The 12,421-nt window shown below is 49.6% G+C and overlaps 1 protein-coding gene across 1 annotated transcript in view; it reads right to left on the bottom strand.

The window, feature by feature from the left end:
- ARRDC4 (arrestin domain containing 4) overlaps positions 1 to 12,421 on the bottom strand; it is a 185,193-nt gene that overhangs the window by 75,675 nt on the left and 97,097 nt on the right. The window lies entirely within an intron of this gene.

Genomic DNA, 12,421 nt, shown 5'->3' with positions numbered 1-12,421 from the left:
TTAAGTCCTTCAGCCCAAGATGAACGAGTTATTAGACATCCGTTATCAGACATTTTCAAGTCCTTCTATTCAATATCTACAGCTGCACGGAGATGATCAGAGTATAACCATAGGAACCCAGAGATCTCTGAGCTACGTCATTGCCTCTGAGCCCCTGACCATTTGAGGTGGACATATCATAGGAAATTATCAAGGAGTCCAGCCTCTCTTCTGTCCCTCGAGCTTACCAAGTCACTAGTCAAGTATACTACACACCACACACACACACACACACACACACACACACACACACACACACACACACACACACACACACACAAAAAAACAATCCCTCATCTACATTTCTTTCATAAGTTCTACTCTACCACCACCCTCATGTTTTAAGATGAATTCAATTCAATTTAGTTGTTTCTATATAGTGCATAGCTACCCAACTGGGCCTCCCAGCGCTAGCTGCATCAACTTCTCTAGAATACCTACATTAATCATTTGGCTAAAATCCACGCTTCAAAAAAGGTGGGTTTTGAAGGTTCACACAATAGCAGACAGAATAATTTAACATCTCTAGGAGGGAATGGATGATACATAACTTGGGCACATGCACAATGAAAGCCAGAGCAAAACAGCCCAAACTTGGGATGCACATACACAGATATAACTCACTTCTCTTTGCTCTTTTGCATGTATGAGCCCTGCTACACCTTTGCTGCAACGTGAGAAATGCAGACTCTGCCATACACATGACTGCACAGTTATCTCTCACTTACTTGCTTTAATAAGCACAGTTACAAGTTTGCTACAACACAATATATGCATTGTTTGTCACATTTGAATGACAGTTAAAACGAAATTACCAGACAGGATTATAAAGGTGTCATTGTACATATGGAGAATGGTCTTACTGAATGAAGAGTAACCTACAAGTCCTCTTGCACAGTTTTCACCTCACTAAATGCAAAGCAAGAAAATACATTAAGAGTACAACGTGGTCTCCAAACATGACATCAAAACACTTCTACACAGGCCACAGACTTTTTAAGTTAAGCATGCTGACCGAATACTGTGCTAACCATCTGCAGGTGAGCTTTGCTGCCTCATCTGAATCGTACATATAAATGTAATTAGGATACAACAGATCTATAAATCACATTACAGAATGCACTTGCCACGTTTTAAAAATATCCACCCACAGGTGGTAAATAACATTACAATAATCTCTTTACAATTCCTGTATCCTTCTAGAAATCATAATTTGAGAAAACAAAACATAAATAATAGTTACAATTACCTTTGGATGTCTTGGAGAAGTAGCTCAGTCAAGAATTCTCCAATAGATCATTACCTTCTGAATCTTTCCACTTGAGTTGCTGCTTCGGGAACCAGATCCCTCCTAACACTAGTGGTCTACACCGCTAGTGAAAGAGACTCCGCTCAGGCAAATGTAGATGCTGCTCCCTCAGAAAAGGAGAGTAGGCAGACGGATGCTGCAGGGAAGTGTGCGGCTGGGCACCCAATGGAGAACCATGAACTATGGTGAAGAATAAATCACTAGTAGTAGTGTTCTTTCTAGTGGATCATCTTTTTGAATTGGGCCTAGGTGACAGATCGGACAAGGGAACCTTAGGTCAGCAATTAGTTATGTATGCCAAGCAGGGGCAGCATTCGACTCTATGGCAGCTTCATCCAGAAGTGACAGCGCAGAGCAATGTACAGGTACTATCCTGTGCGTGACATCCATTTACAACATAGCCTTCTTGATTTTAGATGCGGAAAGTCAGTGACAGATAACAATCATGACAATGGCCCTCATTCTGACCCTGGCGGTCTTTGACCGCCAGGGCGGAGGACCGCGGGAGCACCGCCGACAGGCCGGCGGTGCTCCAATGGGGATTCCGACCGCGGCGGTAAAGCCGCGGTCGGACCGGCACCACTGGCGGGCTCCCGCCAGTGTACCGCCGCCCCATTGAATCCTCCACGGCGGCGCAGCTTGCTGCACCGCCGCGGGGATTCCGACCCCCCCTACCGCCATCCAGATCCCGGCGGTCCGACCGCTGGGATCCGGATGGCGGTAGGGAGGGGTCGCGGGGCCCCTGGGGGCCCCTGCAGTGCCCATGCCACTGGCATGGGCATTGCAGGGGCCCCCGTAAGAGGGCCCCTACATGTATTTCACTGTCTGCTGTGCAGACAGTGAAATACGCGACGGGTGCAACTGCACCCGTCGCACAGCTTCCACTCCGCCGGCTCGATTCCGAGCCGGCTTCATCGTGGAAGCCTCTTTCCCGCTGGGCGGGCGGGCGGTCTGAAGGCGACCGCCCGCCAGCCCAGCGGGAAAGTCAGAATTACCGCCGCGGTCTTTCGACCGCGGAACGGTAATCTGACGGCGGGACTTTGGCGGGCGGCCTCCGCCGCCCGCCAAGGTCAGAATGAGGGCCAATGTGCCCCATCCAACATGGAACCTGATTACACCACAGAAAGGGGAGAAGGGTAGGTGTTCAGGAATCTGCTGCTAGATAATCGTATCCCCTAGAAGGAATATGCTACTTACCATGAAGCAATCTGTTCATAGCTTGCAGAGCTATACATTCTGCATACTCCTGCCATCTAGTGTTAAAGGTCCGCTGACTGAGACTCATTCAGGTATGACGGCCACCAGTAATAGGAGATGGAGGAGCTAGTCAAACCCTCCCAAAGCCCATCACAAGAGCGCCTAAGAAATGGTGGCAGAAGATAAAATCACATCCAGTGCCAACATCAGGTGTATATTGCCACTACTACTTAAAGAGGAATGAACACACATCCTGCTCCAGTGACAGACCTGGTTGGGGGTCTCTGGCTTTAGGCCAGAGGTACAGCATTACCTCCTCAATGTGCTCTTAGATGGTGAGTATTTCTTTGGCCCTGGGGTCAGGTGAGTACTGGGGAAGATAAATCAATGAAGCTATTTTTAAAGCGCACATTTACTTTTGGGAGTGTCCTGGTGCTATAAAGAAGGAGATAGAAACGGCCAAAGTGATAAGTGCCTTAAAGACCTCAGCACCCTCGGTTGCATTCTAAAGGCAGCAGGCCAGAGGAGAAGCTAAAACATCTATGCTTTTAGGCAAGGGTATCTCCAGCAAAAGTCGTTTTACCACATGTAAGGACCCAAGTCTTATGGCCGAGAAGGATAAGATGGCAATGGTGGAGGGAAAGGGAGATGTGGCTCCAACAGGGGTGCCTTTGCCTATCAAGAGGTAGTCCCCAGCCCTTCCCCCGATCACACAACACCTCACATATTAAGACTAAAGTGGTCATTATGAACATGGCGGTCTGGACCGCCACGCTGGTGGTCATTACCCCCAACAGCATGGCGGTCCCGACCGCCATATTCTGAACACAGTAGTAAACTGGCTGCAAAGTAGCCAGTTCACTACCACCCACCGCCAGGCCAGATTAGGGTCCCATTTCCAACAGGGATTTTCTCGTGAGATACCCTGCCAGGTAATCCCTGGCAGAAAGCATATGGGTGACAGGAATACTTATTCCTGTCCCCTGTATGTGACACACCAGGCCCCTCCCCCCCTTTCCACTACACTTACCCACCCCCCAAGCCCCTAGAACAGACCCCCCTGAACCATGAAAACCAACCCCCCAAAACCCCATGTAGGTTCCACCGACCCGACCCCCACCATCCCCCAACCCTACAATAAGGTCCCCCCAAACCCCAACCCCCCACATCCACATGCACCCATTCATCTACATGCACACACGCATACATGCACTCAGACACACATCCCCCCCACATACACCCCCCCCATGCACTGACACACACACCCCCTTCCCTCTCGGACATCACTTACCTCTTCCATTGTGCTGCTCTGGAGGGAACGGGCTCCCTGGATGCTGCTCCGCCGCCATCGCCACCTCACCATACACCGCCACGCCTATAACTGCTTCATTATAGGTGTGGTGGTGTATGGTCTGATGTGGCGGTGAGGGTGGAGCAGCATCCACCCCCGCCACCGTCTGCCAGCATGCTGGCCCTCTCCGCCATCAATGGCGGTGAGGCTCCATGCGTCATAATTTGGTGGGATGCCGGCTGCCACCACTGGTGGTCTTCCATTGACCACTGGCATGGTTGGCGGTGGGGCATCCCGCCCAGTTCATAATGAGGCCCTAAGGATCTCACTTCCTTAGTGGAAGGAAATAACTTGTGAAAAATAGGTGTTCCCAGTGTTATAGTGTAGGAGGCTGGCCTGGCTTGTAGATGTACCTAAGGTACTTACACCTTATATCAGGTCCAGTTATCCCTTATTAGTAAAATGTAGTCAGTGTCTAGAAGCCAGGCTCTCTAGGGGTAGTGTGGATGAGCAGCCAAGGCCTAACTAGGAGACATGCAAAGCTCATGCAATACCACTGTAGTCACACAGTACTCACACACATGAAAGAAAATACTCAGGCCCTCATTCTGACCTTGGCGGGCGGCGGAGGCCGCCCGCCAAAGTCCCGCCGTCAGATTACCGTTCCGCGGTCGAAAGACCGCGGCGGTAATTCTGACTTTCCCGCTGGGCTAGCGGGCGGTCGCCTTCAGACCGCCCGCCAGCCCAGCGGGAAAGAGGCTTCCACGATGAAGCCGGCTCGGAATCGAGCCGGCGGAGTGGAAGCTGTGCGACGGGTGCAGTTGCACCCGTCGCGTATTTCACTGTCTGCGCAGCAGACAGTGAAATACATGTAGGGGCCCTCTTACGGGGGCCCCTGCAATGCCCATGCCAGTGGCATGGGCACTGCAGGGGCCCCCAGGGGCCCCGCGACCCCCCCTACCGCCATCCGGATCCCGGCGGTCCGACCGCCGGGATCTGGATGGCGGTAGGGGGGGTCGGAATCCCCGCGGCGGTGCAGCAAGCTGCGCCGCCGCGGAGGATTCAATGGGGCGGCGGTACACTGGCGGGACCCCGCCAGTGGTGCCGGTCCGACCGCGGCTTTACCGCCGCGGTCGGAATCCCCATTGGAGCACCGCCGGCCTGTCGGCGGTGCTCCCGCGGTCCTCCGCCCTGGCGGTCAAAGACCGCCAGGGTCAGAATGACCACCTCAGTGTTACAAACATAAAGGTACTTTATTTTGGTGACACAAATGCCAAAAATACCTTAGAGACTATACTCCCTTAGAAGGTAAGCAATATACACAGTATATACACTAGATTGCAGAAATAGATGTAAAAACAGTTAGAAAACAGTCCAAATAGTGGAAATCACAATGGGTTGCAAAGGGCCTAGAGGGAACACAAACCATATTCTAAAAATAGTGGAATGCGAAAGTCGGTTTCCCACCTATGCAAGTGTAGTGTGTAGAGGGGCGCTGGGAGTGTAAGAGAACCCACCCCAGAGGCCAGGAAAACAGGAGTAAATTACAGTAAGTTTCCTAGAACACACAAGAAGTCGTGATAGAAGATTATGCAAGAACCAGAAGAGACTGCAAGACACCAACGATGAATTCCTGCTCCTGAAGGCCTGTGGAAGATGGGGACCAAGTCCTAGAAGCACAGGAGAGTCCAGGGAGAACAGGAGCCCCTGCTAACCCGGTTGAAGGTGCAAAACAAGAACCACCGATGAAGAAGAACAGTCAGTACTGCACCTAAGAAGACAAATGCGGGTTCCTGGTTGGTGCAGATGATATCCCACGCCAGATGGAAGATTGCAGTCTGGTTTGCATTGCTGGATTCCGCAAACAAGTCTTAGAACAGGCAAAGCTCACAGTTAGCAGAAAATAGCGCTGCCCGGGACCAGTAGGGCCCCGGTGGCCTCTACCCAGGAGAGGGAGACAGAAGGGGCTCTCAGCAACTCAAAGAGCCCTCAGAAGACCAGGCAGCGCGCACAGGAGTCCCACAGCACAGGGACAAGGAAGGTGCAAATGGAGGCCCACGCAGCACAACACAAAGGGATCCCACACCTCCGGAGAACCACTCAGGAAGCTGTGCATCGCAGGAAGGAGTGCTAGGGGCCAGAGCTGTGCTGTGCACAAAGAACTTCATGGAAGGTTGCACAAAAGCTTTGGCAACTGCAAATCATGTGGTGCATGGGGGTACTGTCTTGTGTAGGGAGGCAAGCTCTTACCTCCACCAAAGATGGACAGCTGGAGCTTAGAACCATCGGGACAACTTCAGTCCACCACCCGTGCTGCTGGATCAATGCACTTCATCAGGAGAGGGAACCCACACCACTGGTTGTCGTTGCAGAGGGGTGCCTGCTGAAGCAGGGAAGTGACTCCTTCACTTCAAGGGAAATTATTTAGTTCTTCTGGCGCAGGCTGAAGAGAGGCAGTCCTCGGCGGATGCACGACCTGGAAACAGTTGCAGTTGCTGGCAGGAGCGGGAGATACAATGTTGCAGAGTCAAACTTGCTTCTTTGTTGCAGTTTGTAGAGTTCCTGGAGGGTCCAGATGCAGTTTCATCAGTAGAAGGTGAAGTAAAGTAAAGGATGCAGAGGATTCCTGCTGGAGTCTTGCAATCCGAATCTGAGGAAACACCCAGAGGAGAGACCCTAAGTAGCCCTGAATGGGAGATAGGTGCTTACCTGTGTAGCTGACCAATCAGGGGAAGGGCTCTGATGTCCCTTGCTGGCACTGGCCACTCAGATGCTCGCAGAGTGTCCCACCACCTTGGAATCAGAGAAGGCAAAACCCAGGGACACTCTGGAGGAGGTCTGGGCACCACCTCTGGGGTGGTGATGGAGAGGGGAGTTGTCACTCCCTTTTCCTTTGTCCAGTTTCGTGCCAGAGCAGGGACTGGTGGTCCCTGAACCAGTGTAGACTGGATTATGCAAGGAGAGCACCATCTGTGCCCTTCAAAGCATTTCCAGCGTCTCTGGAAGGCTACCCCTACTATGCCTGTAACACCTATTTCCAAAGGGAGATGGTGTAGCACCCCTCTCCCAAAAGAAATGCTTTGTTATGCCTTCCTGGGCTTAAGCTGCTCAAGCAACAGGAGGGCAAAAACCTGCCTGTGAGGTGGCAGCAGCTGGGGTTGCCTGGAAAAACTCAGAAGGCTGGTATGGCAGTACTGGAGGGTTCACTGTGGAGCCTCCGGAGTACATGGAATTGTAAAACCAATACTAGAATCAGTATTGGGGTACAATTTCCAGGTGTCAGACACCTTACATGACCATATTCGGAGTTACCATTGTAAAGCTGGACATAGGTATTGACCTATATCCAGTGCAAGCATAAAACGGCGTCCCCACACTCACGAAGTCAAGGAAAATGGTCCTGGACGACGTGAGGGCACCTCTGCTAGTGCAGGGCTACCCTCACACACACGTACTTTGCACCCAGCCTTCAGGGTTGGAAGGCTTGACATACAGGTGACTTATAAGTGACCTGGTGCATGCACCATTTATCACAGGCTGCAATGGCAGTCCTGTAGAAGCCTTTGCATGGGCTCACTATGGGTGGCAAAAGTAATGCTGCAGCCCATAGGGATCCCCTGGAACCCCAATGCCCTGGACACCTAGGTACCATACACTAGGGACTTATAAGGGGGCGCCAGCATGCCAATTTGGGGAGAAAATCTGGGTTACCAGTATGTAGTGACAAATGTGGGAAAAGGTAGAGCATAAGCACTGGGGTCCTGGTTAGCAGGATCCCAGTGACACAGTCAAGCATACTGACAAAACAGTCAAACTTACTGACAAACAAGCCAAAAATGGGGGTAACCATGCTAGAAAGAGGCTAGTTTCTCACATATAGGAGAGGTAATGCCTGAAGTTTCACACCATTCCACCAAACATACTGTTGCGACCACCTACGACTGCTAAAGGAGTAAGTACAGGCATTCCTAGTCAAAGGGTCCATTGTGCTTGTGCTTCCACACAAGCATGGTCAAGGAGTCTACTACCTGAACTTCTTGATCCCCAAAAAGGATGGGATTCTGTGGCCTATACCTGACCTCAGGCACAAAGCCAATACATCCTGTAGTGAATCCTATTTAACTGTTATTGGGACTCAGGAGATTAGCTTAGCCATTTGGCTTGCAGGCACCTGTGCCCCCGTCACCTAGTGACTTTTAACCTATTTAGCATGCTCTGGTTTAGTCCATTTATTTTATTATTTCTTTTAAGATGGCTGCCAATATTTATAGTTATAAAAATATTTGTCACTTATGTGTGACAGGAACATAACGTATGCTTGGTGGGGATTGCTTGCATAATTTCCGCCACAAGTCTGCCTCCTTATCAATTGTTTGGGAATTACTTCCAGATGTCAATTACACTGCACGTCACCTTGCTTCAGAAATCAGCTTTGTGTCACCACCGAGTCTAAACTAAACCTCACTCTAGGTTTATTAGACCTAGCTCTCATTAGGTTAGAGAGTAGGTTCTCCAGGCTGGGGATTTTACATTTCATGTTTGAATGAAGATGGTGAGGTCGTTGCATTCACGACTCATCTTCACACTTATGCTTCTTTTACTGTTCATTATCCTAATCATTGCAGCTCATGCATTTTACAGTAGATTGCAGTCTTTTCAATAAATATATTGAAAACGTTCCTGCATATCCTTCATTGCCTGTGTGTGACTGAGACAGATTGCTAACAAGAGAAATCACCTTTTACTGTTTGGGATTTTGGTGAGGTACTGCTTGTGAGCCGGGAAGGTTGGGCCGACAGTTGGGATTTGTTGTAGGAGTGACTTAGTCGCCTACAAACAAAAGTGCTGTCATCCCTAAACCATCAATCTCGCCTAGGAGCGAGAGTCCAACTACGTCACTCTTGTCAGAACACTCCATTTCCCTGCAAGATGTCATGCCACTGCTCTGAAAAGGGAAATAGATTGTGGCCCTTGAGCTCAAGAATGTCTACTTCCACTTCACTATGCACCCAATTCACCACTTCGACATGTACTTTTTGGTAAATAAACAACACTATCATTTCAAAATTCTACATTTTGGGGTCACTACACTGTCCCAAGAGTTTTTACAAAATGTCTGGTGGCAGTGTCTTTGTAACAGAGGGTAGGCTTCATCACCAGTGCCAAAAAATCCTGTCTCCAGCAGCAGCAGGTTTAACCATTTTTGGGATGCGTTCTAAATGCTGTCATCGGAAAAGCCTACCCCAACCAAAAGTGATGACATTCCAAAAGCTCCTGCTCGCTTTTCAGATACAACATCCTCTCACAGGGAGGAGAGTAATGGGAATATTTAGGAGGATGACTTCATGCACTGCAATAGTACTGCACAGAAGGCTGCACATGCACCCCTTGCAGGAGTGTGTAGAGAGGCAAGGTCACAAGAGGATTATAGATGGGATCTAGTGATGGTACAGACCAGCAGTCAGTGTACCCTTCTATAGTAGAACAAGAACCTGTTGCTGGGCAGGCCTTTTCATGAACCACTTTTGCAGGTGACCATTACTATGGTACCTCACTCATGGGGTTGGGCTCACACATCAGTACCCTGCAAGTACAGGGTGCTACAACAGTTACTTGAAGCTCATGGCAATCAGTTTAGCTTTAAAAGATTAACACCTCACACAAGGTCAAGCAGTCCTCGTAAAGACAAAAAAATAACAGATGTACTACTTCTAGAAGCAGGGGGGGGGGGAGGCAGTCACTCATCCCCACTGTCAACAGTGGCTCAGACCATCGGTCATTAGAACATTCAACACCACATTCAGCTCCAAGTGGAGCACTTGCTGGGGGTGTTCAATAACTTTGCAGAGGTTGAAGAATAAGAATGAGAGATGAATTCCCAAGTCCACCAAAAGTGCTCTCCTTGGTGAGGCACTCCCATCTGTTCACAACCATGAAAAACACAAATGGGGTCATTCCAATGTTGGCGGGCGGCGGAGGCCGCCCGCCAGAATTCCCCCCTCCGAAATACCGCGCCGCGGTCAAAAGACCGCGGCGGGTATTACAAGTTTTCCCCTGGGCTGGCGGGCGGTTGCTGAAAAACCGCCCGCCAGCCCAGGGGAAAACGACCTTCCCACGAGGATGCCGGCTCGTAATCGGGCCGGCGGAGTGGGAAGGTGCGACGGGTGCAGTGGCACCCGTCGTGTATTTCAGTGTCTGCAAGGCAGACACTGAAATACTTTGCGGGGCCCTCTTACGGGGGCCCCTGCCGTGCCCATGCCATTGGCATGGGCACGGCAGGGGCCCCAAGGGGCCCCGCGACCCCCCCTACCGCCATCCTGTTCATGGCGGCTTTCCCGCCATGAACAGGATGGCGGTAGGGGGGGTCGGAATCCTCATGGCTGCGGAGCGCGCTCCGCAGCCATGGAGGATTCACACGAGCAGCGGAAAGTCGGCGGGAGACCGCTGACTTTCCGCTTCTGACCGCGGCTGAACCGCCGCGGTCAGAATGCTCGTTGGAGCACCGCCAGCCTGTTGGCGGTGCTCCCGTGGTCGGTGGCCCTGGCGGCCACTGGCCGCCAGGGTCAGAATGACCCTCAAAATGTCAAAACTTTGAAACCAGGCCTCCACACCCACAGTCTATGAGCAACCAATATCAATATCAATGGATATTTGATCATGCTGTTCCTCCTCTTCCCCGATCCATTATGTAGTGAGGAAAATACAAGAGTGTCATTGACTCTCATCCAAGTAGCTCTAATGTGGGGCAGGCAGCCTTGGTATCTATGGTCTTGGAGATGTCTGTACACCTATAAGAGTAGATGTGAGGCCTGATAGACTGACTCAGCATCAGGGCCAGCTCACATACCCATACCTCAGGCAACTGAATCTAGTTATCTGACACCTTAGATCTTATATTCTGGTTCCCTGAAGCTTCCAGTAGACACATACACCTACCACACATGGCTGTTTTGCAACTAAGTGGAAAGATTTGTCAACTTTCACTGGAAAACACAGAGACTCCTCAAAGTCACTGAGCAGGAGATCATTTGTTACATAATGAATTTGCAAAATTGGGGTGGGCATTCACTTCTGTCCATTTAACGCTTACAGGCTACATGTAGAATATACAGCATTTGTTCCTTTTTAAGATTCCAGTTATCAGGGCCTTCATATTACACCTCAAGAGAGTCATTCCTCCAACAACATCTCTATTGTCCACTTGGAACCTTAAAGTAGTCCTCACTAGACTTATGTGTTCTCCTTTTGAACAATTACACTCCTTTGGCACGTGGTTCTGGTCATGGAAGGTAGCTCTTCTGATTGTCATCACAGTTCTAAGGACAATCAGTAAGCTGTAGGCTTTGACTGTAGAGGAACTGTTCATTCAGGCTCACAGAGTTAAGTTAGTCTTGAAGACAAACCCAAAATTCCTATGCAAAATGATTTCCGCTTTTGACACTAACCAGACTATGGAGTTGCCCATCTTTTATCCGCAGCCAGATTCGGCGGCAGAAAGAGCGTTACACACCTTCAATGTCAGGAGGGTTCTCATGTATTACACTGACAGGCCCAAATCCATCCATAAGACAAAGAATCTGTTTGTGGCCTCTGCAAACCCTCATGTAGGAAGCCCCATTTACAAAGCAAGCATTGCTAGATGGTGCATTTCCCATTCCAGAAGGGAGTTACTGTGGATTTCTTGGGAAACATTTGTAAGGCAGCAGCATGGTAAACCTGCGCATGCTTACTGTTCTGTAAACAGTAATATTCGTCAGCAAGCTTTAGTAGGACAGACAGTGCTAAGAAATAATCCACTCGCTTGCCACCGGGTCAGGGAGGAACTGCTTCACAGTCTGTGCAGAGCATGTGTGTCTACTAGCACAAATTACTAACACATAACAATCTGTTTGTAGCACGTATTGCTATAGATTCACATCTATTCCACTTCCTGGAAACCAGCAGTGATCACAGATGTCTTCATCATGGTGATATTTCACAATGTCTTCAACAGTACACTCCATTTACAATACGCACCCTCTTTAAGCAGAAAAAAACCTGTGGTGGAGTCTCTGTCCTGGTGCACTGCAAACTAAGCGTGTAGTCATAATGCATATTGGTACTAGAAAACAACTTCGAAGAAAAACAACTTGCAAATGTCTGTACCTTAACATTAGACAACAGGAGCATGCCAAGCATTAGAAGTTACAGCAACGCACACTTTGGAAGGATGGCTCCAGAATAACATTTTCCTTGTAGCAGATACCTTTAACTAATCGCACATTACTGACTGCCTACCGTCCTTTGCTTTCTGTGGTGTAATAAGGTTCCAAGTTAGATTATGCACACTGTCATGATTTTAATGTCATTGACTTTCCGTGTCTAAGGATGCAGAAGGCTAGGTTGACAGCGCACAGGGATAGTGCCTATATGTGTCTCTTCATTGTCACTTCTGGATGAAGCTGCCATGAAGATGGATGGCACCACCTATCAGTAAGCAGAACTAATAACTATAATAAGGTCACCAGATCCAGTCTGGCATGTAGGGGAATTCAAAAAGATGAGGAATCTGTGATTAGTGTCCACCAGAAAGAACATCACCCCAC

Source organism: Pleurodeles waltl, chromosome 3_1, assembly GCF_031143425.1.
Source record: "Pleurodeles waltl isolate 20211129_DDA chromosome 3_1, aPleWal1.hap1.20221129, whole genome shotgun sequence".
In the NCBI taxonomy this organism is placed as follows: Eukaryota; Metazoa; Chordata; class Amphibia; order Caudata; family Salamandridae; genus Pleurodeles; species Pleurodeles waltl.
Note: the sequence above shows the minus strand (reverse complement) of the source record. Positions and strands in the feature narration are given on the sequence as shown.